The 24,796-nt window shown below is 37.9% G+C and overlaps 1 long non-coding RNA gene and 1 other non-coding gene across 8 annotated transcripts in view; both read left to right on the top strand.

The window, feature by feature from the left end:
- LOC122207711 overlaps positions 1–13,444 on the top strand; it is a 161,652-nt gene extending 148,208 nt beyond the window's left edge. For 3 of the 7 annotated variants that reach the window (XR_006196978.1, XR_006196981.1, XR_006196984.1), the window contains one exon: positions 12,529–13,444. This is a non-coding gene — a long non-coding RNA (uncharacterized LOC122207711). Of the gene's footprint in view, positions 1–424; positions 533–9,260; positions 9,327–12,528 lie in introns of those variants that run through there. The other 4 variants (XR_006196983.1, XR_006196979.1, XR_006196980.1 and 1 more) reach the window with 3 other exon arrangements.
- On the top strand, positions 8,508–8,616 carry LOC122214629. Its single transcript, XR_006200009.1, has one exon. It is a non-coding gene; the product is annotated as a U6 spliceosomal RNA (small nuclear RNA).
- Positions 13,445–24,796: the final 11,352 nt, after the last annotated feature.

The raw sequence follows: 24,796 nt of genomic DNA, 5'->3' as shown, positions 1-24,796 counted from the left end.
CTTCAAAGTACTAGGGTTTTTTGTTGGCTTGTTACTACCATGTTAAAAAATGTAAGAACATGGAAAGGAGTTGCCCTTGTGCAGTTGCCCTTGCCCCAGGGCCACGTGTGCTGCTGGAGTCGCTCACCCTCACACAGTTCTGTTCAAGTTTCAGCAGCGCACAGTACAATCCTGGCTCCCCATTTGAACTACATTCAAATGTAGTGCTTCACTGTGCTTCACTCAGGCCGGTATCTCCACTCCAGTGTCACCTCCTCAGCAACTTTTAGGACCTATGCTCATCCTTCCCCTGAAAGTGGACAGGCATATGGCTATTCTTCCTGGGTTAGGCTCTTTTGGGGGGTTTCCATAACAGGGTGCCTTGGGCCCTAAAGTGTTACAGCTCTTTTTAGCTTCACACATAACACATCCTTTCTTCCACCAGGGTGCATCTCAGAGAGAATAGCTAGGTGGTCACTTTGAAATTAACAAAAGCTACTAAAGACTCAGAATTACTTTTGGAGGAATTTATCATGCAGATACTCACGCATAGGTAAGAAATGACTTTTGTGCAAAGTTATTCTCTGTAGCATTGTTTGTAATAGCCAAAGATTAGAAACAACCCAAATGTTGATCAAAAGTAACTGGTTAAATAAATGATAATATGTCTATATCATAGAACATTAAACAACTGTAAAAAAGAATGAAGAAGCTTTCATTATACCAATAGGAAAAGAAGCCCAAGATAAACATACAAACAAAAAACAAGGTGCAGAATGGTATGTAAAATATGCTGCCTTTGGAAGCAAATGAAGAAAAATAAGAATCTATTTGATTTTGCTTGTATATGCTTGAACAAACTGTGGTAATTTATGTAGTAAATTAAGGACAGTGCTTACCAATGGTAGAGACTGGGTAAGAATTGGTTAGATAAATGACAAGAATGGTGGGGAGACATTTTACTGTATATCATTAATATTCTTTGGTTTTTAAACCATATTTATGTTTACTCTATTCAGCCTTCAGATTTTCTTTTCTTAAAGTCAAGTCCTTGCCACAGACCTACGTAAGAAAAATCCTTGCAAGTTGGCTTTCTGGCCCCAATCCTTGTTATATTTTCATTTTGTTTTTCTTCTCCCCAGAGGTTCCTCTAGGAATTTTTTTATTTAATCAATGTAAATGGTTATGGGACAGATAGAGCACAGGCCTTTTCAATCTGATCTCCCCTTGCTCAGGATAAACTCTGTTTTACACACTGAATAGAGTAAATAGAGTGTAAATAGAGTATATAACGACATATGCGTACATAATAACATGTATCGTGTTTGCATAAATGAATACTCTTTGGGTTACAAATACCAGAAATTCAACTCAAACTCTTATAATAATCCTGAGATTCCCCATGCACACCAAGGGCATGAAAGCACTTAATAAAATTCCTAACTTCCAGGGTTGATGGAAATATGAAATAAATTAATGCAGAGATAAAGAGCTTGGTCATGCAGCTACTTCATAGTAAATAGAAAATAAATGTTAGTTATTGTTATCATTTGTGGCCATTTTAAAGCATAATATTCATTCTTTTGTGCCACATGTCTGAGTATTGTTTATAAATGTGCAGGATCTATTATACAAGTTACAAAATAAGTTGTAGGTTTTAGGGTTAGTCTTTTACTTGCACACACAAATTTTTATATGGAAAGACAAAAAAAAGTCCACAGTAAATTTTGAAAAATTTTAAATGGTTAAACAAATTTAATTAAAACTTCCAAGTGTAATTGAGACCTAGAGTATAGGAAAACGCCAAGCAGGAGAAAATAGGGGATTCCGAATGGTGCCTGATAAACACTCATTCAAGATCTCAAATACTCACACAGGGGGAAAGATGAATGATTTGATTGGGCAGCAGTTATTGTTAAAGGAAAATAAAGTGGAAGAAACTGAAATATTTAGGTACCTATCAAGAAGTGATGAAAGCCAGCTGTGGAAAAAGATTCTGTAAGGGAGTTTCTGTATTGCAAAGGAAATAGCTGCACAATGTCAAGAAGGGAATCAGTGAGATACAAAGCAAGGAAACCCACTGCAATAAGATGCCATATTCACAAAAGTATTATTCACACATAATCTCAACATTTTCTCCCTACTGTGCTGTGGTTTGAAAATTTTGCTTCATTACTCATGAATTTACCTCCAAACATTTGTGGCTCTATCTCATTAATTTTAATATTTGTCTTCTAAAATATTTTTATATTTGTCTCTTGGGATCCCAGGAATGTACTGTGGTATGTCTCTTGTTCCACAGGTTGTATTTATTAGTTGAGATGGGAATGGAAAGTGGAATGTCTGTGGTAATTTTCAGAAGATAATATGTCAGTGCTAAAATCTGAATGTCTAGAATGTCTAGATTCCTACACATTTGTGACAACAATAAATCAATGATTTTGAATTATTCTTAACGTATATTTAAATATCGAACAGCTTTTATATACTGGAAGATAGACCTGTTGGCATCACCTTTCTTGTAATAAATATGATCATGGTGATGGTGTTGATGATAGCAAACTAAAATTTTCTGTTTTTAAAAAATATTTTGAGGTTTAGCTATAAGAAGTCCACTGAAACGTTTTGCTGTTAAGATATGTAACAACTAGAATATGAAACTAACTGTACGTGTAGCCACAGTTAATGTTTGTGCTCCTTGAAACTTTAAGTGTTTTGAAGCAGTATTGTGGACTGGAAAACCATAATAAGTGCCCTGAAACTAGCTCATTTTAGACATTCATCAACAACATTTTGATGGTTAATTTTATGTGTCAACTTGAATGGGCCACAGGGTGCCCAGATATTTTGTTAAAAATTATTTCTGGGGCGCCTGGGTGGCTCAGTTGGTTAAGCGTCTGACTTTGGTTCAGGTCATGATCTCACCATTCGTGAGTTCAAGCCGTGCATCAGGCTCTGTGGCGACAGCTTGGAGCCTGGAGCCTGCTTCGGATTCTGTGTCTCCCTCTCTCTCTGACCCTCCCCCACTTGCACTCTGTCTCTCTCTGTCAAAAATAAATAAACATTAAAAAGTTTGAAAAAAAACATTTTTTTCTGGGTGCATCTGTGAGGGTATCTCTGGATAAGGCTCACATTTGAATTGGTAGACTGAATAAAGCTGATGGCCTTCCCCATTGTGGGTGGGCCTCGTCCAATCTGTTGAAGACATAAATAGCATAAAAAGTTAGGAAAGGATTATTTCTCTCTTCCTGTCTTTGAGCTAAAACATTTGTTTTCCCCTGCCTTTGGATTCAGACTTGGGATGGAACTTATACCATTGGCTCTGCTGGTTCCTGGACTCAGACCAGAACTATATGCCATAGTTACAATAACTTAAAACTCATAATAACTCTCTTTTGCGTGTGTGTGTGTGTGTGTGTGTGTGTGTGTGTGTGTGTGTGTTGTATAATTTTTTTTTCTCCAGTTGGTTCTGTTTTGTTTCTCTGGATAACCTTGACAAATACAAACATAAAATGCTCTATTAGGTCTTAAAATCAGGCTAGACAACATGAAGGAACAGACGGTCTTGCAAGATTTCCAGGACTTCCTGTGTTCAGTTAAGGCAGCAATGCCACGAGATGAGCCTTTCTTGTTTATTTTTGTACTTCCACTTCCTGTCAAGTGCTCTTAACCAGTGAATTCAGAGGTGCATGAACATTTAAATAAACTCAAAGAGTGCATAATTATGTGTTTAGTATTTCTCCCCCGCCCCCACCAATAATTTCAATTTCTTTAGAAATTTCTGTAATCGATTGACTGGCAGAATTTTTATTTTAATTCAAAGATGAACACCATTACGTCTCTCACTTCTCTAAGGGCACATGTAAAGGTAGTGTTCTTTCTTGGGTAATAATTATAGTGACAAAAATTGTAACACCACCTATCAGTTTGTTATGGCTTATACCAGTGTTTCTCAAAATTCTGGTCCCAGACCAGCAGTGTCAGTATTACATGAGAATTTATCAGAAATGTAAATTCTTAAGGTCTATCTACTCCAGACCTTCTGAATCAGAAACTGTTTAAAGTTTGAGAACCACTGGTTTATAGAATCACTTCATAAGCATTATCTCATTAAATCTTTGAAACATGAGTTTGGTACTATTATCTGTATTTTACAGAAGAAGAAAATAAGGCTTGGAGAAACTAAAAGGTCTTCCAACGATCACACCAATAAAATGCAGAGCTAAGGCTTGAACCAAGTTCTTGTGACCCAAACCAATGCTCTTTGCACAACATCGTTCTCTCCTGATATAACTCGCGTATGTTCCTAACATGTACCCCCACTGCCATAAAAGACTTGGGGTACTTTACATAATAACTCCACACAGTGGAAACGTGCCTAACCTAATAGGAAAACAACAGTAAGTGGCCCTTTCATAGAACTCCTGTGTGTTTCCTCCTATTTATGCATGGCAATGAGGCACACAGAGAAGCAGGACCTAAAAACATTTGGTTCATGTGAAAACAGTTCATTCTGTCCTACCTTGCCTCCGATGCTCCCATCAAGAGGTTTTCATGTTCTTTCTGCTCAACTCTGATGCAGTATAGTTTTGTAACAGCAGAAGAATGTAAACAACCTCAATGTCCATCAGAATGGAATGGTTAATTAAATTTTGCAGTGGTTGTAAAGCATAAGGCAACTCTATATGGACTCATAAGGAAAAGATCTCTAAGACACCTCAACAAGAGGAAAAAGTAAGGTGCAGACAGTGCATATAGTATGCTATCATTCATGCGGTGAAATGAAGAATAACTAACACACATATATGTTTGTAAATGCAAAGAATTTCTCCAGAAGGATAAATAACTCAATAATGGTGGTTTTGTCCAGCCAAGGGAACTATGGGGAAAGGAGAGGGGAAGGGAGATGGTGATTAAGAAAGGAAAGAGGGGGAGTTACTTTTCATTGTTTTGTATTGTTTGAATTCTTTTAAAGCCACAATTAAAATGGCCTATTAAATTGTATCTTTATTATACATATATATTTATTTATATTTTTTATAGATTGGAAAGGACAGCATTCCATCTGCCCTTCATAATCAGTTATGTTTTCATTCCCAAGAAGCTTCTTATAATTTTAGTCTAAACTACCTCTTTATGTAAATTCCCAATTTTCATCTCATTGGGTAAAGTGGAATTAATTCTTCTTAAACGTGAAGCATTGCTTCCTATTTCTAGCATACTAGGAATTCTTTCTTCATCTTTCAAAAGCTGCTAAAAACTCCCCAATCCAAAATCCTCTTGCAAGCCTGGGACATCTCTGAGCCTAGGGTTCTTCATCTTGATTTTTTTCTAACACAAATTGCTTTCCACCCTGGTTCCTCCAATCTCAAATCCCAACCTGCCTCATACTTTTTAAATGAGCCAATGCCCAATAGATAATTAATGAGCTGTGAAGTGCCCTCACGGCCAGGTGCCTTCTTCCTGTGAGAGAACTAACTCTCCCCAACTCCTCACCCTCTACAAAAAGCAAAAAGGATGAGGAAGGGAAAAAGAAAGAATAAAAGAGTTTTGATAATTACACATAAGAGCCAGCTATAATTATGCAAACCAGGATAAGCAATGGTGAGTTCATTTAGAATGGATGTTAAAAATATTGCAAATAAAGGAGGAAGAATGGCTGTTATATACTAACAAGTAAATGTGTAGTTTCTGGAATGAGTAAAATTTTGAGTGATTCATAAATAAAACTTAAAAGAGTGTAGGAAGCAGGATATGGGCTAAGTAAAAAATGTTTGTATAGGGGTTGGTAATTTATTGGGAAATACCTATAACATATCACAACCTGATTGAAGCAGGGAGGAATGGGGAAAGGAAAGGGAAAAAATATATTGGGTTGGCTGAAACAGCCCTATTTTGCTAAAAGAAAATGTGGAGTTATCTTATTAACATAACTACCAATTTATATTACTAATGATTTAAATCACCTAACTAGGTACTAGAGCATTCACAAAATAACTCAGTTTGTTAGGGCATAGAAAGTGAGAGCTCTGAAGCCAGACTCACCTCAGATTTCTGTTCCAATTTACAGCCCAGGAGCTTAACCATGTTGACTGATTGTTAAACAATGAATAGACATTATCTGTGCAAATCCACAAGGGTAGGCAATGTAGGGGAAGAGAGAAGAGCTGGTTTTCCTTGATCCTTGCCTCCCCCATGTTTCTCCAGTTCACCCTCACACCAACCTCAGCTGATTAAAAATAAGATGCTTTCTTTTGTCCTATAACTTGACAATTATGGGGAAACTCTAATAGGAAGACCCTCTACAGAAACACTATGGTTCTGGGGACTAAGGGAATTTTTAGTGTAGCTTTTAAGTTGGTTTTTAGCATAAATTTGTTAAGTAACTTCAGTTACCTTCTATTTGACTTTCTCTTTTCTAATTGATGAGGCTAATAAATTATTATAAAAATAATAACTCCAGGCTGTGGGATGTTACATATTTATTGGCATGCCAATGCCATGAGTAAGCATTGTTATTGGCATGCCAATGCCATTGGCATGACATGGCTCACTCTTTCCCTTTTAATTCAGCACTCTCTGAGGCTCAGCTTCCCACAAATCAAGATTGTTTTCTACTAACTTAGTGTGATCTGTCTCTAGCAACTGAGATTTTTCAATGATCTCTGCAGGTGGTAGTCATTATAGGTGAATATTCATAGTATATTAATAGGCATTTAAAAATGTATCTTATATAGCTATTCAAAACAAAAGACTAATAAAGACTTAGGGGCGTGACAGATGATTTAACAAACATTTATTTGGTACCTATTGTGTTCTGGGCACTATGCTAACCATTTGGATGGCAATGATGAATAAGATGAGGTCCTTGCTTTGACATACTCTCAGTCTAATGGAAGAAATGGAAAGTACACATACAATTTCAATATAATAGTGCTGTAATAGAGTACATGAATAGAAAATTGTGGCAGGACAGAGGACCACTAATGCTGCCTGAGGCACTCAGCTAAGGCTTTCTGTTTCATCTTGAGGACAAGGTGAGCATCTTTGGCATAGCAGGAAAGGTGAACATGGCTTTAGAAGAGCTAGTAGCCCAGTAGGGGAGAGAGAGTAACAGAAAAATAGCTATAAGACAATGAGGGAAGGACTTTAAGTGGAAGCAGACATAAAATGCTATGGAACCCCAACATAAGAATTAGTTTTGTGACAGCAGTGGGAATGGGGTGGAGGCTGCGGTCAGCAAAGATGAGTGTAATAGAAAGGAGGTGACACTGCAACTCCACATAAAAGTAGAATCGAGATTTGCCAGACAGAAGAGGAGAGAAGAAACATGAGCATTCTAGGGAAAAGGAGCACCTTGATCTTAAGTATGAAGGCACAAATGAGGAACATTCTGGAGTGTGTAAAGGCATATGACGGTGGAAGACCAGAGAGTAATTAGAAAATCAGACTTGGCTATATTCTGAAGGGAATCTTATGCTGCACAAAGGAGGTTGGGCTAAAGTATATCCTGTAGGCAGATGGAAATTGAAGAAAGTTTTTGATCCTGGTAGTGACGTGATCAGATCTAGTTGTATAAATATGACTAAGGAAAAGCTGTATAAATATGACTAAGGTCACCTGGATGTGACCTTCCAGGTGTGAGGTGATGAGCTCTGATCTAGACTGAAGCAGTGGAATGAAAAATGAAGGGGCAGGAGAAGGTTTCTCAAGAGGTAGAACTGAAAGGAAGTAAGGAATTTAGAGGAAGGTCACAGTTCACTCTGGGAGAATGACAGGGTTTTTTTTGGCTGAGCTAGGGAGAAAGGGAGAAGAAATTTCTGTGAACAAATTGTAGGGATAGTGTCATTTCAATTCTTCACCAGATGTTGGGGCGTCTGGGTGGCTCAGTCGGTTAAGCGGCCGACTTCGGCTCAGGTCATGATCTCGCGGTCCGTGAGTTCGAGCCCCGCGTCGGGCTCTGTGCTGACAGCTCAGAGCCTGGAGCTTGTTTCAGATTCTGTGTCTCCCTCTCTCTGACCCTCCCCCGTTCATGCTCTGTCTCTCTCTGTCTCAAAAAAAAAAAAAAAAAAAAAAAAAAATTCTTCACCAGATGTTGAATTTTTAGGTGCTTCAAAGGGAATTCCTTTGAGTAGTTGGAGATACAGATCTACTGATGGAGGAGAAATCAAGCCAAAGCATGAGATTGCCTAAGGGTGAAGGGGACTAGCAGAAGGAGAAGAAACAAGTGAGAAAGAAACCCTAGGGAACCCCAACTTCTAAGGGCTGGACCGAGGGACAAAAAAATAAGGGAAGAGGCAAAACACTTAGAAGGATACATGAGGATGACCAGGAGAGGAAGTGAGGCAGAACTCAGAAGAGAAGAAGACTTTCCCTCTGGAGATAGTAACAGTTAGTGGCAAATGGAGAAGAGAGGCTAGTAGGATAGTGTCCATGGAGTGGTAACTCAATGTTCTTACCCACCTTGGTGACAGCAGTAGGGTGGGGGCAGAAATCCGATGGCAGTGAATTAAAAAGAGAATAGGACCATGCTCCCTTTGGCAGCACCTATACTAAAATTGGAATGATTAACAGAGAAGATTAGCATGGCCCCAGCGCAAGTATGACCCACAAATTCATGAAGCATTCCATACTTTTGTCTTCCGGAGGAGCAGTTCCAGGAGGCCAAGCTTCTTGTGTGCATCACTTCAAGCCCAGGCCGGTGTGGCTGAGTAGATGGCTAAGTGCCCAAGGAGCTAGAGTTTTATCTGAGGAAAACCAAAGCCTGAAAAGGCAAATAAATCTTCCTCCCTCCTGTCTTCGGTCATGTAAAAGAGGTGTTTATTATTCAAAAAAAGAAAAAAGAAAAGAAAAGAAAAAGAAAAAAAAGAGAATAGGACCTAATGAATAGAAGAAGTCATGTAGCCTTCTTTCTTGAGAATTTGATGATGAAAAGGTGAAATGTAAGGCATTAGCCCAGAAAAAAAGGAAGTTGAGCTAAAGAAAGAGTGGTTGTTTTTGTCACTGTTTTTTATTTCTTTAACGTCTGGTGGAGTCTCGAGCACATGTGTCTACCCAGAAGAGAAAGGGTACATGAGAGGAGGGGAGATAACTGAGGAAGCCAGATTCTGGGGGCTCAGGGTGAAAGCCAAGGCTTGGAAAGTGGCGGAATATTTTCTTCTGGGATAATAAGGAAGAAGGAAGCACATGTTGAAGCCGAGAGAAGTCTGAAGATGGTGAGGAAGGCCACATCAGTGAGTTTATCCCTGACGATCTTTTTTTTTTTTTTTTTGACAAGGCAGCTGGTGAGGAAATCTCTGAAGGTGAAAAGAGCGTGAATATACTGAGAGAGGATGTTGTTAATAAACACCAGTGTCTTGTTGTTAATAAACACCATTGTCTTAATAAACACGTTTAAACACATTGCTTCAGTTTCTCCAGTGAGTTCGTTAAAGTCTTATCTCAAGAAAGGTAGTCAAAAATGACTATGGGAAATTCAGATCACAAGCTTCTAGATACAGAAGAATCTACATAGAGCAGGACTAATACTGGGCTTACATAGCTTTGCTTGGGGTTCCACAAATGCTTTTGATAATGCTTCCTTTAAGCAACTTCAAGGCAAATTTTGGGTGTAAGATTTACATTTTATTTGGAGTAAAATATTCTAGTACTAGGTATCCTACCAAAAATAAAAAATATAAAAAGGCACAACAACCAAACCTGGACTTTGCCTTAGTATGGGAAACATCATAAGCCTGGGAGAGAATTGATGTGTCTCTCCAGCCATTTTAGAAACTCAAACTACTGATTATCAGGTCTGGTGTGTGCTGCATGGTTGCCCTGAACAAATGAGCTTCAGACACGACGATAAAAGAGAGACATCAGACTAGACAAACTATCATTTAGAAAGAATTAAGACAGCCATATTGTATGCTAACCATCAGCTCATCTATGGCTGTTCTGGTGTCACTACTCTCCAGAGGCTACTTAATCTCATTGAGACAAGACAGCCAGCCTAATTGATACAGAAAATGAAAGCCCTTTGATCTCATATCAAACAGAGTCAGACTAAGAGAAGGATCCAGCAGGCAAGATGACTGTCTTCCAAAGGAGAATTAACACTGCAGGCAGGAAAGTGGGAAAGTGGTAATATCTTACTTTGGAATTTCATGGACTTGGTTTACTTAAATAATGACTGAAAAGTAATAAATTCATCTCAATGAATGAATGGGGTGTGTGTGCTCTTACTGATAAAGCACTAAGAAATCTTTCAAATTATCAACATTTTCAGTTAGGTGTTATAGTACTGATGAAAAGCACAATAGAAGCATAATAAATGTAAGAACACCTGCCTCTGGGCACTTAACTCTACAGGACAGGTGTTTGCCAATGTCAACCTTTACTGACAGGATCTGCTGCCCCTACTAAATAACTTCCTTGGAAGAGGTTTATTATATTATGATTTAAATAGCATTTGCTAAGCTTTGTGAACAAATTAGGTAGCTACCCATGCAAAATACATGGCTTTGCAATAATCAGAATATCTATGAATATACTAATATGTCTGTAAAGTTATCAGAACACTTATTTGTGTGTCAGGAAACTCATAAAAATTGGTGTTCTCTATTCTAATGCAAAAAGTACACATTTCGACGATCACATCAGTTGTATTTTACATACTTAATATAATGGTGGTTTTGAAAACCAGCCCAAGACTATGCTTATATAAGTAGGATTAACTAAATTATGGTATTTAGAAAGAAAAAAAGGATTACTACAGTGTTTTCCTTTCAGATACAGGGGATTACTCTGAAAAATAACATAGTCTCTAGTTTAGTTGGTTCTGCCAACTGGATCTTATTCTTGATATATGTAAAAGCCTCGAGTATCTGATATTTGGGAAAGCGTATCCTCCCAGTATTTGACATTTTTAAAGCTGAGAAACCATGAAAAAATACTATAAAAGAAGTGTTAGAAAGGAATCAAGACAGAATATAAAATAACATCTTTTTCTTACCCAAGACAGTATCCGTAATGATGAATAATCAAATCAACAACAAAATAACACGTATTTGAATGAACCTAGGAAAAAATGTGGCTGATTGCATATAATATATGGATGTCTCCAAAATAAATTCTGGCCCTCTTGGGATTTTTCTTCCAGTAATTTACAGGGCCAGACTTTAAATTTTTGGGCTGCTCAACTGTCCACTTCTTTTTTCTCCTCATTTAAAATTGACACCACTTCTCTGTTCCACCATCTTAAAGGCACCACAGCTGTTGTTTACTGAACTCACATGAGATCCATTTCCATCTTTCTAAATGAATATAGCACCTGGTTTATGATCTTCCTCCACATCCTCATTCCTCATCACCACTTTCTGACAACTTCAAAATTCATGCTGGGGGACCCATCAGTTACCTCAACTGTAGAGGCTCATGATCTTGTTCCCTGCAATCCTCCAACTCCACCCTACTTCAGCCATGCATCAGCAAGATCATCCCTGAATTTAACCATTATAGGCACTATTTGTTTTTGATGCACAACCCCCATATGTGCTACTGCACTCCTCCCCTTCCCAACCTTCTCCCTGCTTTCTGCTCACTGAGTTTAATAAACACTCAATCCTTCATAGTTTAATCCATCCATAAACACTCTTGCCAGCCTATTATTGCCCTCCCCACTGAGGTCCCTGTCATATTCTTGTGACCCACCATGTCAGTGGGCAAACCTATGTCATACATGCGGTCCAGTGTTCTGTGCATGCCCAAGAGCATTGCTGGAGAAAAGCTGGGATGACTCTGACTCACTGTAACACACACATGCTCCCTACCACTGTGCCACAATGCCAACAACAATCCCTGATTCAGTGCCGAGAATATTCTCCTCCACGGCTCTGCACACATAATTCTCTCCCATGTACCTCAAAATCTCATATAACCTTCCTGTGTCATTCATAGCAGAGACTTCCTGAAGCAATTGAATGTAACAGGTCTCATATCCCCTCCACATCTCAAAATACACCTGTCTCTTCATTTAACTTCCTTCAATTTACATCTGCTTCAAAGGCACTTTTAACACCATTTATCTGACTTCCAATTCTCACCTCAAGGTCTCTCCAGAAGCCCAACATCATATTACAACTTTTTACCTGAGGGGTTCCTGGGTGGCACAGTCATTAACTGTCCAATTCTTCATCTCGGCTCAGGTGGTGATCTCATGGTTCATGGGTTTGAGCCCCACATCGGGCTCTGTCCTGATGGTGCAGAGCTTGCTTGGGATTCTGTCTTTGCTCCTCTGTGCCCCTCTGCTGCTTGTGCTTTCTCTCTCTCAAAATAAGTAAACTTAAAAAAAATAAAAGCCAAAAAAACGTTTTACTTGAAATCATTATTACACTATATGTTAACTAACTTGAATTTAAATAAAATTTAAAAATAAAAAAATAAATAAAACTTTTTATAACATGTCCCCATGCTGAGTACTAAGCTGGCACGTGGTAGGCACTCAATAGATATTTATTGAATGAATGGATAAATAGATAAATCTATACCTGCATGTTTTACTTCCAGTTTGACTCTAGGTAAATGGCATTAACTGGAGAAGAAAAGGATCGTCAAAGAGGAAAACTGCTTACTGCCTCTTCCATTCCAGCTGTTGCTATTACCTTTGACTCTAGTCTTCGGTGCTGTATTGATTTTTCAACAACAGAGCTTTTTTTTTTTTTTCTTTTTTTGGAAGTAATTGTAAGATGGAACCAGGCCCACATATGATTACTCTAAGTGAAATAAAAACAACTTGATTGCACACACGGTGTTTTAAAGGGCAACAATTAAATGTATATAACTTAAGTACACAGCATGCATAAAGTAACCTATTTATAAAATCAAAGGGGCATAACATCACCCCAAAACCATCCTGATCACTATCATACTTCTGCTACATTCAAGTTCTTATAGCCTGATGACTACTGTTTTTGTGTTCTTCAAATGTATAGGATCCTTATGATGGTATAAAAAATAGTCACCCACCACATCGTTCTATATATTTTCCTACATGCTGTTTCTATTATGTAAGCTATTTTAAATTTCTTATGATCTTGTTAAAAATATGTGTTTATAAATTGTAAATTCTGTTTTTCTGGTTTCTACATCTATGATTTTTTTCCCCTCTAAATATGGATGGATTCCAGAAAACCCAGAGACAATATCTAACAAGATCAGAGCAGAGGAAGGAGAGGAATGGCAAATAAACATTTTCCAGTGTCGAGTTAGGAAGATATTCGATCTTTCAATGTGCTCAACAAATGGGTTTAATAATGCACATTTTGGTATAAAACAGTTCACAACAGAAATATTTGCTACTCAGCCCATTTATCCTGGGAATTACACAACATGGACCATTTTCAATAACTCTTTTCATTGTAATGATTTCCTCCTGCTCAAGCAACAGAGATGTACAAACCATTTTGGTCTAGAAATGTAATATATCGAGATACAAATGTATTAAAAAAATTAAATACAATCATTTTCATCACTTTGGTTCAATGTTATATTGTCTTTCTCAAGGTACTTTAGCCTTCTAAACTCTTTCCAATGAGAGTATAAAACTTCTTTTTATTCAGAATCCATACAACTTGACAAAACAGATTTATTTAAAAGTCATAGTAAACTATTGATAGACCAAAACAAGAGATGAATATACTTTTTTAGGAGACCAGTTGGCTTCTCTTAATCTTGAAAGTTAAAGATCTTGAAGTGCCTTTTGAATCATAAGAAATAACATTATGTTTGGTATAATTTTGACTCATGCAAATGTATGTATGTATGTGTATATTTATTTCTTTTGAGAGAGAGAGAGAGAGAGCAAGCAGAGGAGGGGCAGAGAGAGAGGGAGAGAGAGAGAATCCCAAGCAGGCTCCACACTGTCAACACAGAGCCCAACATGGGGGTCCATCTCACAACTGTGAGATCATGACCTGAGCTGACATCAAGAGTCAGACACTTAACCAACTGAGCCACCCAGGTGCTCCTGTAATTTTATATTTTAATGTCAATCCATACATATCATATAGATAGTAACTTTTTTACTTAATTGAATTACGGAAAACCTCTTTGAATATTCTGAATGAGTGGAAGTCTAACATCATCCATTTAATCATTCATTAATTTATTCAGCAAACAGGTATTGAAAGCATATGATGTGTATAGCACAACAGTAGAAACTAGTTCACCGAAGAGTTTAACAATTAAGAGAGAGAATTAATGGGGCGCCTGGGTGGCGCAGTCGGTTGAGCGTCCGACTTCAGCCAGGTCACGATCTCGCGGTCTGTGAGTTCGAGCCCCGCGTCGGGCTCTGGGCTGATGGCTCGGAGCCTGGAGCCTGTTTCCAATTCTGTGTCTCCCTCTCTCTCTGCCCCTCCCCTGTTCATGCTCTGTCTCTCTCTGTCCCAAAAATAAATAAAAAAAAAAAAAAAACGTTGAAAAAAAAAAAAAAAAAAAAAAAAAAAGAGAGAGAATTAAGATATATCTCTATATCACTATAATTTACAGTATAGTAATCCTCTCCTGCCCCAACTTACCCACCAGGGATATGTTCCAAGACGCCCAGTGGATGTCTGAAACTGCAGATATAACCAAGCCCCATTATACTGGTTTTTCTTATGCATGCATACCAATGATAAAGTTTAATTTATAAAGTAGGCACAGTAAGAGACTAACAATAATAACTTACCAAAATAGAACAATAATAATAAAGCTATGTGAATGTGATCTCTCTCGCTTTCTCTCTCTCTCAAAATATGTTATTGTATTGTACTCACCTTTCTTTTTGTAATGATGTGCGATGATAAAATGCCTGCATGAGGAGGCGAAGTGAGGTGAATGACATATGCATTGTGACATAGCGTTAGGCTACTACTGGCCTTCTGACGATAGGTCAGAGGGGGATTATCTGCTTTCTGACAAAGCTTGACCACAGGTAACTGAAACTGTGGAACGTGAAACCACGAAAGGGGGGGTCTACTGTAATTATTGCCACAGAGATATGTTGTAAAAGTTTACAGGATCATTGAGATTTGAGATAATTTTTTTTTTTTTTACTGGCCTGACAATTTAGTCTTACAATTTTATGTTTCACAAAGCTGCATGAATGACAACAACATAAAGCACTGCACTCACTCATGGGTTTATTCTTTCAGCCTTTGTGTACTCAGAATTTTTTACCACATTTGTCTAGTACTTGAAAAGCAAAAATTCAGGAAGCAGGGAGTGTTTCATTATTGAGCATGTATTGTGAGGAAGGCACTAAGCTGAGCACTCATCCCAAACATTAAAAATGAAGGTAGCGGACATGGTCCCTTTGCTCAAGGAGTTCCTAATCTAATAGGACAAAGAGGAAAAAATACACATTTGCACTGAACATGTCTTTCATTCCTTCCTACATTCTCACCATCACTGGAATTGAATTTTATTAGGCATCAAAGTAACCACATTATTTCATCCATGCCCCCTAGGAGCAGCAAGCAATACAATTGGTTATGGTCGATTTTATGGTTAGCCCATGATTGTTGATAAGACAAGTCAGTGTTTTCAAAAGCACTGGATGCTGCTGGTATAACCCACACATGGGTTAAAAGTGCTGAGATGGCATTTCTGATCAACTTGAGCAGCAAACAGTCTTTGATAAAGGGCCTCAGATGTCTAAAGCAGAAGCTGCTTGAAAGAACAAAATTCTACCCAGGAAGTGAGAGCCTGAAAGATTTGCTTCTGGGGATTCTTCCTGGTGACATGACAGGTCTTTTCCCTCCTGTGAATGAGAGCAGAAACAACAGAAGAATGGAGGAGAGGACTGACAGCTAATGCAGAACAGACTGCAATGTATGAGAGAGGAAGTGTAGGAGAAAGTAAGAAAAGGCAAGATTTATGAGAAGAAAGGGAGGGAAGAGGAAGAGGGAAGGAAGGAAGGAAGAAAGGAAGGAAAGAAGGAAGGAGGGAGGGAGGGAAGGAAGGAAGGAGAGAGGGAGGGAGGGAGGGAAGGGGAAAGGAGGAAGAAAGGAGAGAAGAAAGGAAAGAAGGAGGGAGCAAGGGAGCAAGGGAGGGGGAAAGTAAGAAGGGAGAAGACTGCATATATCACTAGTAGCAAGGGATCCAAGGGTGTGGTGGCTGTACCGATTGAACACAGAGTACTGTGCAGTAAATCCTGGGCCAGGTGCCCAGGAAAAAGGACAGTAAAACTCCTAAGAAGTGACAGCTGTTTTATCAGGAGGAATATTAGTAATAATCATAACTAACTATGTACTTTCTGTGTGCCAATCCTGTTAAGTGCTTTACATGGATTAACTCATTAAATCCTCAGGACAACCATAGAGGCAGGGAGTCTTAACCCAGATAAAGAAACCAAGTTTCAGAGAAGTTAAGTAACTTACCAGAGGACACAAACAGCTCAGTGGCAGGACCTGGATTTGAATCACCAAAGCCTGGCTCCTGTGATGCGATTCTTAAGCACTGAGCTACACCTCATTGGCTCTTACCGGGCTTGCAAGACTCTAGATTTGTAATATGGTAGGAAAAAATCATGATGGATTGAGACCTGAATCTGCTCACCTCTGGCTTCCAAACTTCTTCCTACTCTTTATATGAGGAGAGACAAGTATTTTAAACAAAATTCACGTTTGTTATATACACATTCCAGTGTAAGACACACATTCCAGTATAATTTCAATTAACTGAATATACTGACTTTATAGTGGCAATAATTTTAGATAACACTTAATCTGTGGTGTGTTGAATCAAATTATCCTTAAGTAACATTTTTGTGAACAATTTCAGCTGAAGCCCCTAGCAGAATATTGGTTGCATGTAAAATACATAAATTCAGAAGGATTTCCCTAAAGTTATGTATTATAGAGAGTTATTTTCATTAATAAGCTGTCGGCTAGCCAACAATGGGCTAGTTGTGAGGTTGGGTAAGAGGAGAGATCATTTATTCATTCATTTGACAAATATTTATTGCCCACTATGTGCCAAGGAATTATTTTAGTGATACAAGAGAACATAAAACAAATTTTGAGCTCTTCTGTAGATTATATACTGGAGGTGGGGGGAGACTGACACTAAACAAATAAACAAATAAGCCTATAATGTGTTAGAGTATGATAAGTGCTAAGGAAAAGAAACAAAGTGAAATAAGATAGATGGGAGTAGATGCAGTTCATGTAGGGTGGTCAGAGAACGTCCCTCTGATGACTTCTGAGTGAGACCTGAAGGAAGTAAGGAAGACAGCCATGCTTATGTGTGGGTGAAGAGCATTTCAGCAAAAAACAACAACAACAACAACAACAACAACAACAACAACAACAAAAACTCCAGCAAATGCAAACCTCAGAGGCATGAATGTGCTTGGTAGGTCTGAGAAACACTAAAGAAGCTAGTATGGCTGCCGCAGAGGAAGCAAGGGGCAGAGTGATGAGAAGAATCAGAGCAGAAGTGGTGCAGGGCAAGACTGCAATTTTATTCTGAGAGAAATGGGATAACAATGGAGTGTCTGACACTAGTGAGCAGTGATTTGAACTGTGGACATAGACCTGGGAAGTTGAAAAAAAAAAAAAAGAAAAAAGAGGGTAGGATAGGGGAAGTGAGGTATCTCCCCTTGCATGCTTCTAGGGAGAGAGTATGGGATAGGAAATACAAGGTTGTCTAAGGACAAATAAACTTCTGCTAAGCTCAGAAGGCAAGGTTGACAGAGAAGAGATTGAGAGGATGACAAACAGCTCTTAAAGGGAAAAAAGTGGGAGCCAGGGACTGTGGAAGAGTGGGAAGCAACAGAATGCATGGCTTTTAAGACAAATGTCAGCAAGTATGGGTCACACCAGAGCAGTGGGAATGAAGAACGGAGAGCCACATGGAAGGAAAAGGTGAGGAAGACGGTGGGGGGGGGGGGGGGGGTGCTGGGAATAGATGAAGAAGGTTGAGCAGTACTGGGGTAACGTCTCAGGTGAGACAACCCACTCTCTCCTCCATCCGTCACATACCCAGAGACCGTTGTGGTTTTGTCAAAGCCTAAGATGTTTGGTGTGTACTATTTCTGGGGTTGTTCCTCCTGCAATGGGTAGACGTTTCAAACCAGTTTAAAAAAGAAAATCTTGTTGGTCAAAGGGTTAGCTGTCTTTAAAAAGAGATAGAATAGGAAGTGTGATTTCATGAAAGGGATATTGGTTGCATACTAATATTTATTAAAGGTCTGTTAAATGCAAAATGCACAAAGTAGAAAATTAATTCTTACCCCGGTTTATTATAGCAGATAATTGTATCCCTACTTTATGGGTGAGGGAAACTGGGGTTCTGAAAGTTTAGTAACCTACTCCAAGGTCACATTGTGGCCAGGCTTCTGGTTCCAACTGCATAAATGTCCCTGCACATCTAGGGAAGACCTTCAAGCCAACTGTGCGCGAGAGCCAACGTAGTAGAAAACAACACAGGGACCATAGCCTGTTCCTCTGCACACGTTTTGGATCGGCAGTTCTCAGGATTTCTGATATTTCTGGAACTCTTCAGATTCACAGCATACTGCCTTTTACTCTCCCGACCCCCCCACCCCCACCCACCACCACTTCCCACTGCCTCACAGGACACTGGCTGCCACTCACATTTTCAATGGTTTACAGATATGTCACATCTCCCAAAGTTATGCTTCATGGTATCTTTAAAGAATTGCTGTGATTAGCCAAGACTTCTAACCTTTAGTATCCCAGCTCTGTGAGTACTACTGTAATTTACTTATCACATTTTATTAATGAGGGTTGATTGACTTAATCCATCACATTTAGTTTTAGCCCAGTAATTAAAAGCCTGGCTCCTCTTGTCCCACCTAGTGAATTTTTCTAATTTTTTTTCCCCGAGGTATTCATGTCTATTGTCTTGAAAATCCAGAGACTCATGTTAGAGAGCCCCAACATATTTCACATTTGAAGTCCAGACCCCTCTTTGGGTTGCTAACATCAGAGTCCCATCCACTGGCACTGTTCTTATTTAGGGCATTTATAAGAACAGATGTAGAATGATGGTGCCAGACGATAGCATTTTCAAGCTGCAGCAGCACCTATACGAATCGTTGAGTCTTATCATCTTTTTTATTGACAAAGACCTTAAGGTCTTGGGGCTTTAGTGTGTTGCCCAAGGTCACACAGGTAGTTCATGGCCAACTCAGGTTAAATTTCAGGTTTTCTGACCCACAGACCAGCAACCTCAATTACTCTTCCAGATCTTCTCTTGCAAAGGTAAAACTCTCTGTTGCCTCTCTCCAAACTGTTTTCATACCATCTTCCTAAATGATTAGCAAACCCACTTAATAGGCATAGACACTGATGGTCAGAAAGGTTACATGACTATAACTGGGGGTACAGTGAGCATTGCTGTGAGGAAGAACTAGGAATAAAACACAGGCTCTTGACTTAGAAATCAAGGATTCTTTCCTTTCACATACACTCACATAGATATTAAAGACATTGTTCAATAAAATTAGCAATCTTTCTCAGTTCTGGGCTATGTAGTTTCTAATTGATCTCATAATTTAGTACTTGCTCTTTTTGAAGAAAAATTGTTTAACTGGAATTTGCAGGGGGAGGAAATGCAGAAAATTACGTCGGTATTTTTTGCAGGTAAGATTTTAGAATTTGTCTTTCAGTCAAATTTCGAAATTTATCTGAACACATTTTCTTTCAGACAAATATGTTTTCAGTGACTAATATCTTCAATGCAAGAGAAAACATAACAAATCCACAGAAAGTAACAGGACAACCTGGTTCTTTCCTATTTAAGCAAAGTGGAACACTGTCCTCAACTTTTCAGATGTTATTCTATTTATGCCACACTGTTCTGGTCTGTCTGTGCCTGCTTGATTCCATAACACTCATAGAGAGAGACAAGAACAATTGCGGCATTGCATTGATCACCTACTATGGTCAAATGGCACAACCAGGTGCTGGATCATTGCCAAGAGGAACACGGATGGTAAACTCGCTTGGAGAGCTCAGGGTGGTAGAAAGCAGAACATCAAGCTTGTAAGGAGGTAGAAAGCAGATGGCCTCAAGGAGTCAGAGCCGAGAGGGATGTCGTTCAGCTGAGGGGATCTCCCAAGTTTGGAGAGCTGGGCCCTAAAATGATCATAGGATTTACAGAAGAGGAATAAAAGGAAGGGAACTACAGGTAGAAGAGACTGATTCTGAAATCCTGACATCCCTATCCTTAAACTTTGCTGACATTATATAAAAAATTATTATGCTATATCTCCCAGAAGGGAGTAGGAAGAAGTAGTCCCAGAAAAGAGGGATGAAGGATATAAAGCCAACTTTCTCATTGACCAGTACTTACTAGACATAAAATACTTGCCAGTTACTGTGCTAGGCATTGAGGACACTATGATGTGAATGACAACAAATTTATAACAGAGTTTAAAAATAGAACTCTCCAATTTATGGTAAAATGTTTGATCCACAGAGCTATGCTATTATATACTTTCTTACAGAAATTCAAAGACCCCTGCAAAGAATGCCGTTGTATATTATTTTTGGGAAAAACCCATAATGAGACAATGTAGAAGAGTTACATGAATATGGGCACATACATTACACAATCTCATTTAATAAGATGGATTTCAGTGCATAACAGGACAGACACAGAATGCCATTCATCCTAAAAGAATTAGATTGCGAGGATACTCTATACTCAGAGCCCTGAGGCTACATCTCTTGGCCCCAGGACCTCAGCTTATACTTCCTTCACTTGCCCCTATGGTCAGGCCATTCACAGAAGTTTCTCTCAGGTGCCCAAAAAGAAGCTTCTCCCTTTGCCCTTCCTTCTACCTCCCAGATCCCACTTTATCATGATTTACCCCCACTGTGTTGTACCCTCACTGCCTCATCTGCATGGTCTATGTAAAGCATGTACGCACCTTTCAGCTCAACCAAAGGCAGTTATGCCAACACAATTGTTAGGCCATGTGTGCAGCGGAGATTCAAGTATTACCTTAGAAAAGAGATGTTAGAAGTCAGTGAAAACTGTAGGACCCTATAAATCAAAAGGAAATGTAAATATTTCAATGTGATTATCACCATCTTTTATAAGTATTTTTACGGTTATTTTACTGATTATTCAGGATACTAATATAGATGATGAAAGGATCTTAACACGTTTCGAACATGTCACGACAATACGCCAAGAACACACAGGTATTCACACACACATATTACACACACACACACACACACACACACACACACACACACACACACACTAAGCAAAGAGAAGATATGAGTGCCTATCAGAAGGGAAAAAAAGAAAATATGACAATTATACAAACATGAACATAGTACTGACATGTTGCACAGGAATAATTATAGAGCAGTAGAACCCACAAAAATGGAAAGTTCCAAAAAATAATAATGTCTGGGTTTTTTCTTAAATTTATAAGCTACTACCCGATACATTTTTTCCCTCACGACAAATATCAAAATTTGCAAGTTTCACTGCTTAAATCCAATATATTAGATCACATCACATGCAACAACAAAAAGAGAAAAAAAACAGGTGTTTTCCAAATCGACTAGAAGTAATTTATTTGGAAGACTGAATTAAAAAATCCTTTAAAATGCAGAATTTTACAATTGAAGAAAGTTGGTAGTACAATTGAGTTTTCCTAGAATATTTAGTAAATTTTCAGTATTTTAAGGGAAAACCTAAGAAAACTTCTTGAAAATGCCTGAGGAAGAAAGAATGCATTAAAATGCACTGCATTATATTATACTATTTCTGTTAACATTATAATTTTTCACAGTAATTACTCAACAAAGATAACATTTACATACACATATAAATCAAGTTAAAGATGAGGGCAACTGATCTTAAAGTTATTAAACCAAAAAAAATTTTTACCAAAACAATAAATAGATCTTTATAGACAAAAAATATACATTTGCATGAACCTCCAATTAAAATTATTGTATAGTGGATTATAGCAAAACATTATTTCTGAGTTTCTAGAAAATATATTTTATAAATTCAAATAGCCAATATAAATCAGAGATGATTTAAAATTAGATGTACATTATAAAGTTACTAATTTTATATAAATTACTCATTCCTTAAACAAGAGTACAAATTATAGAACAGAATTTTAAATTTCATTTTTGTTTTAGGGAAAACAAAATTCACAGATATCTGATATAAAATGTTCACAAAGAATGCATCTCTTGTGTGACACTAAGAAAACTTTCAGCATAAGCTACAACATCATATTTGAACATAAATACATTACTTCTAATTTTTAAAAGCCTGTAAGATGATTTACAACTTTCAGATACCAGATACATGGCATGCAAATCATAATTCTTGAATGCTCCACATTCATTCATAAAAGATTCCTAAACAAAGGGGTAAGAATTTGGTTCACAGTGTAAAAACTTTGCACAAATTTTGCTATGATAACCTATTACCCACAGAGGAAGTTATCCATAAACAAAAACAATCTGGTATTTACTAATTTTACACAATCCATTGTAAAACTTCCTGGTCTGAAGTTTGAACCAACTGGATTTTATGTGAACCATAACTAGAGAGAGTGAACAATGATAAATTAATAATATCAGAGAAAGCAGATGACATAAAGAGAGCTAACACTCAGGAATTATAATCAAATAAAGTTTCTTTCTCTCCTTCTTTCCTTCTTTCTTTCTTTCTTTCTTTCCTTCCTTCTTTATTTCTTTCTTTTTCCTTCTTTCTTTCTTTTCTTTCTTTTCCTTCCTTCCTTCCTTCCTTCCTTTTCTTTCTTTCTCTTTCTTTCTTTCTTTCTTTACCTCATACAAGTGATATATTAATCTAAATGATGGAATTTCAAATCTATCTATGGTTGTTGTCAAATTCAGTAATTAAAAATGCAACCCAGTGTAGAAAAGACATTTTTCTGTTAATTTAAAAAATATTTATGGCTTACTATCTTTCAAACAAACTATTTACCCAAATAAATTCTTGCAATCATTTGCTGGTTTCTATGACTATTTATTGACAATTATTTCTAAATTACATAAATGTGTTAATTACCAACAAGTAAATTTTGTTTTAAAATCATTGATAAGTGTAACACTTATAAAAATGGAAGATTCTCATTTGTATCTCTGTTTTAAAGTCTAATCATTTGTAGTGATCTAATATTTCATATAAATACAAAATCTAACAATTGGTTTCTTAAGTCTATAAGGTATATGAGGTTATAGATATCTTTACAAATTTTGTTCAGAAATTGAATTTTATTTTAGAAGATATACTCCTAAGCACAAAATGTATTTTATGAATTATCTTAAGTATAAAGAAACACAAATATCCACTTTATCATTCAAGAATAAATTATTAGAAGGGATTGCAAAATATTTGCTAATGGAAATGCAACAATTTTTATTTACCTAACCTGTTACTTCACACTGTAGTATAGAATGAATTTTATAAAGGCAAAATTGATTTACTCTGAAATTAGCAACATGGTTTAATTAAAAAAGTCACAAGATTTATAGAAGTAATATTTCCAATTCAAATAGTGTTTTGCTGGGCTTCAATTTTTCCAGAGAGCACTGAAATAAATAAATATTTTTTTGGCTTTACTTTAAGATATTTAAAAGGGTTTTAAGTATTCTACAGATACAGACTTTAAAGAACCCTGAATTCTTTAAAAAAAACAAACAGCTATTTCTTTCTTCTTCTTTTTTTTTTTTTTTTTGGTTTTGCTCCATTGTAGGAAGTCTTGAAGACTTTGTCTCTTTTTTTTTTTTTTTTTTTGTCCAAAATCTCATTTTCACCTGAAATAATTGTATTCAGGTTTTCTTAGAAGGTAAAGTATACATTCTTACAAGGTTTCAAATTTCAGAATTCCAATAATGCATTTAAACTGAACACCCACTCAATCACGTTCTCTACTCTTTGTGTGTGTGTTCTGTGTGTGTAAATGTGTGTCTATTATCTTGCAGTTCTGTTATTTGTATTAAATTTTAGTCTTTTTAGCTCCCTAGAAATGCCTTAGTGAACCCTCAGCAATTGCTAACCACTTAATAATTGTGAACCCGCCAGCCCCTTCAAGTAGATTGTTAACCACAGAGTGCCTGACAATTTCCAAATCATATCCTCTGTCCAAAAGGAATAGATAGGGCTTTGTGAGGCCGAAAGGAAGCGAAGGAAAACAAAACAAATGTAGCTCATGCTGAAAGTGAAAAGTGCTTGGACAGATTAGTATTTTCTTTTCTGCAAGGCGCCCTGCCAGATTTTTTTTTTTTTTTAATAGAGAAGAGTTATTTTTTGGTTTGATTTTTCAATTTCTTGGAAAGTGTTGGTATTTACCATCCCCACCGGCCCCTCATAATTATGGTTGGTTGTTTTGTGTTTTTTCCATCCGTCCACATCACAGACTACTGATCCCCCCGCTTCACTCTGTCAAAACCCCAACTCTGGGCGACCGTGGGTTTGGAAACTCCGCGGACTCCCGACGACACATCCCACCCTCCCTCTCACGCCTCTCATTTTAGTAGCAAGATCCCCCACTCCAGTTGCAGCGAAAGCCGGAAATTTTCATTTAACTCCCCCCCCCCCCCCCCACACCCCCCACTCGGAGCCGAGAGCTGGGGAGCTGAGAGGCTCAGAGCACAGCCGGGTCTCAGCCGCCTCCCCTCTCTCCGGAAGGCTTTAATTTGCACACTTGCTTGCCGCTGCGCAGCGAGCCCCTAACCCCGCTGCCGGGTGGGTCTCCAGCAGAGACAGCCTCCGGGGGCCCCGCCCCGCCCCCGCTCCCCTTGCGCTCTTTCCC

This window comes from Panthera leo, chromosome A2 (genome assembly GCF_018350215.1).
Source record: "Panthera leo isolate Ple1 chromosome A2, P.leo_Ple1_pat1.1, whole genome shotgun sequence".
Lineage (NCBI taxonomy): Eukaryota > Metazoa > Chordata > Mammalia > Carnivora > Felidae > Panthera > Panthera leo.
The sequence above is the reverse complement of the archived record's forward strand: the minus strand, read 5'-3'. Positions and strand labels throughout refer to the sequence as shown.